Source organism: Dreissena polymorpha, chromosome 9, assembly GCF_020536995.1.
Source record: "Dreissena polymorpha isolate Duluth1 chromosome 9, UMN_Dpol_1.0, whole genome shotgun sequence".
Taxonomy (NCBI): domain Eukaryota; kingdom Metazoa; phylum Mollusca; class Bivalvia; order Myida; family Dreissenidae; genus Dreissena; species Dreissena polymorpha.
In genome coordinates, this window is record NC_068363.1 from 106456894 (window position 1) to 106461466 (window position 4573).

The following is a 4573-nucleotide window of genomic DNA, read 5'->3' on the forward strand; positions in this document are numbered from 1 at the left end:
TGCTGCACAACAGCGTCGTGTGTGCGCGATATTATTCTGGGAAGGCGGTAAATGGTTTTGCTTTGTCGACTTTTAGAGGAATAACTATGTAATGTTTTCTAGAATTACCAGACTGCTTCCTGAAGCTTAATAATACTGAGGTCCAATTAGAGTGGTTTGAGAAATTTTACCTGTAAACGTTTGCTTATAAAGTTAAAGTCATTGAAATTAGCACACTTCGATTATACAAGTCTATAATACACATATTATTTTTTAACACCAATAAAATATTACAAGCCTTTAACATTTAATAAAAGCAAATATATTATTTACATAAAATATTAAAATATTTTATAATATTAATTTATCATCCTATGAAAACAAGTATTCTTTACTCTAGTATCAATAAAACAATAGCATTTATGTTTAAGATGAAACACTTATACTTGACTGTAAAATAGAATTTAGGAGTAAATATAAACAAACTTATAAACTCCAGTTTGTACTTACAGGTGATCATTCTCATAGTTGCTACACAGCCCTTTACTTAGTTTAAGTTACTATTACCAATTTTATTGGACAAAAAAGCAAGCATACGATACACATAGACTCCGATTCATAACACGGAAAAGGCTGAAAATCAGTGTTGGGAACACCGCATACCATTCCTTTTATAAACTAGAACCCCGCCGATGGGATTTGCAAACAGTCAAATCATTTTCAGCCGCAATACTCAATCACAGAAATTATTTCGGTTTACCAAGTTCAGACTCAAAAAGTCCACGGAAATCACTTGCAAGTGAAAATTCCATCGACAATCAGCACGAACTAGATGATAAAAACAAATTTCAACAAAATAAAAATGCTTGCAAGAAATTGTAAGAATGTAGAGTAATGTAACTTTGCTTTAAAAACTGAAATTGTGATATTAAATAAAATGTAAAGAAAGATAGAGCATGTTTAAAAAAAGTAGAATGCATATATTATTTTACAATTGATTCCCGAATAAGGACACAGAGGATAATGGATACATTCAATAAAATTAGCACATACTAAATATAGTCAAAGTTCTTGTTCGTTTTTACTATTCACCGCCTTTCTGGAAAAAAATGATTTAATTATAAATAAAAAAATAAGTTGCAAATGCTTATTTTATCTGAAGACATAATTATATTACATATGACGACTGGATATTATCATAAACATGCCTAATTGTTTTGTTTTAAGTGGTAATTCAAGATGTCAATGAATCAAAATTAACAAAGAAATGACACCAGGCAATAATATCAAGGCCAATGCCAGTGTTATAGAAGGCGCTGACGGTAACCACCTTGCCGACAGGTTGCGAAGTCCTAAACATGCGGACCAAATAAAGCAGCGAAATATATATCAATACCCGCTTCAACCAGACTCCAGTCTCTTTTAGAATGATCCCATACAATCTGAGGACGAAAGTCCGTCCATATTAACGGTTGAAGGGGGATGCAGTGAGCAGACTGAAGGCAGATGTCCAAGCTGATTACACACGAAGCAGAGGCAACAATTGAAGCAATGACAGATCTATGCCAGAATATCTGGGTGGAGAAGAAGTTGCCCCAGGAGTAGACCCAGACCATTTATCAGTACAATCGTATGTGTACCTTATGATAAGATAAGATTTCAGTAATAACATTGTAATATCACTTACAACGGTATCCGTATAATAAGATGTGATTGACACATTATGACTTGCTAGATCTCGAGAGATGTCAGCTCGCCCGATAAGCATATGTTGTGATACGTGACATATCTCTGAGTGTGTTATACTTTGAAAGAGCCGACGTATACGTAGGTACAATGAACGACGACCCATTTTATGTACCTATCATAGATAATTGTAAGTATCATATTAGATCGTGATAACTATGCGATCACCATGAAGATCCCATATTTAACATACAGCCTACAATAAAATCAAACGAGCCTATAATTTGCGTATTGCGGTTATGAGTAATAATACGATAAACAGTATCAATAATACAGCTATGCTCAAGAGTTGATAATAAAGCAAAAACATTGACTCAGTAGTGATAGAGCAGTAATACTGTGCTGACAGGGTGAAGGATAAATACAATGTCAACAGTATCGATAGTTTAGTACCTCCAGGCTTAGAGTAGCGATGAAACCGTTACATGGTGCAATTGTTAGCTAAAATAAAGAATTTGATTGGAAACAGTTCGAACAATCTAATAATCACATAGTAATTGTAAAATGTGCCTTAAAGAAGTTGTATGCACATTATGATTAAGAAACTATAATTTTCCATAAACATCTTTCAACAGCTGACAAAATGTTTGTCTTACACGCGCTAATTAATAATCTCAGCACTCATAACAAAGAATTATTCGGTTAATTTTTCGATTTAAAAGCTGCATTTCATACGACCAATAGGTCATTATTGTCGTATAATATAGGCAACTACAGTATAAGCGGATTGTTCTTCAATATTGTAAAACAAATATGTACAATAACCCTTAATCATGTAGCATGTGTAATGGCAAAAGATCAAACTATTTGTCATGTTCAGTTGGAGTAAGGCGAGGAGAAAATATTACCATATTACTATTTTAGTTTGAGTTTAATGATCTATATTGACATTTAGAAAATATAAGATATTTTGATGGATTAAAATTCCATACTCAGTCAAATTACAGCGTTGAACTTTTTAAAACCGTTTATTTTGTTGTACGCTGACGACACTTGTATTGTAGCAGGGTCAGCAAAGTATAATTACAATCGTTAAAATGTGTGTCGCAATATGGTGACATATGGAAACTTACTGTTAACACGGAAAAGACCAAAATTGTTATTTTTAGAAAAGGTAGTTCAGTTATTAATGAATTTTACTGTAAAGATCATGCTATTGAAATTGTTTTAAATGATATATACCTCGGTATTTTATTCAATAGTGCATTTTTCCCCAGAAAAAAGAATCTGGCCGTTCAAACAACAAAAGCTATGTGTAAATGCTGAAATCTCGCTTTAAAAATAAGTACGAAATTTTTGACTTGACAGAGTGTATACAAATAATTTTTGTTAAGTGCGAAATGATGAATATGTGTCTATCTCATTCATTTCCTAATTTCGCCTGGCTCATTCAAAGAATGAAACAGATCTGTGTATTAATGATTGGTACTTACATTTAAATAGTTATAGTAAATGCAATAATTATAGACTATACACTTGGGTTCGAATCTTACCTTGTTTAATCTCCATATAAATTTTAACAACACATTATACAAGAAATAACATGTTACCTGTCGAAACTGAAAGTTTGCGTGTAATAGAATCGAACCAAAGAATGTGCTTGTAATGTTACTTTAATAATTATATTGGCGATGAATTATATTTAAATATATAAAAACACGTAAGATCGATAACACAAAGTTGCACGAGACCAAATTAAATAATTAATTAAATCGCTCATGTCCATCGATAATCATAATGACAGGTTTGGAAAGGAAGTTTGGAAATATTTTAAATGTATATGTTTTTCGTAATTGTTTCTCTATACATTTAAATATCGTCTGTTTTCCCTGTGCTCAAATGTTTATACATTGTTCGTTTGTATCGTCTAACTTGTAACTATGCTTTCAATTTCAATGAAAAAAGGTTGCTGTATTATTTGTCGCACCTTCATTAATGTATCTACCGATGCTTTTTATGTGTTTGCTTATATTGTCATGTTATGCAAAAACAGTGCTTAAAATAAATTTACTTAAAACTATAATTAAGTAATTTAAAATTTACTTTACTAGAAGCTATCCATGACCACTGTTTGTTACCTCCGATTTCGAAAAATGGACAGACGGACTCGCCTACGAATGGTCAATGATCGTAGCGAGCATAATGGGGTATATGACATTTATAATGGTGACTTCGTACGTTTGGCGGCAGACAAAGGAGCGCATGAAACCTACAAATCGGTAATTATACGGCTTTGCTTTGGTTTTAAGTTTGATTAACTATACCGTGATGTACTTGACAACAAGACAAATTACGACAAGTTGAATATGTTTTAAAACACGTTTACTGTCAATTGGGTTATATGGGCCAATCTCATTGCGTATCCTAAACTGTAGAATCTCCTTAGCTTTGTATCGATGTAAACTGCAGTTGCAATGCCAACATATTTTTGTCCCATACCGGTGAAACCGGAGGGGACTTATGGTTTGCGCTCTGTCTGTCTTTCTGTCAGTCTGTCTATCAGTCTGTCTGCGTCACTCTTTTCTGGATCCTGCGATAACTTTAAAAGTTCTTCATATTTTTTCATGAAACTTTAAATATGGATAGATGGTAATATGGAGATTATGCTGGTCATTTCATTGTGTTCCTACGTCAAGAATTCTTGTTGCAAGGGCAACAATTATATATAAAAAATACTGACCATGGTTGAGTTTCACCGGTAGGGGACCATATTGCTTGGCAATCTCTTGTTTAAGAATATAACATTTCCATTTTAATTATGAAAAATCTGTTAACAATTGGTCAGCGTCGATATTTAGTGAATATAAGGACAATTTTATTCTTTTGGTGAAGAATATTTGTTCAGTCG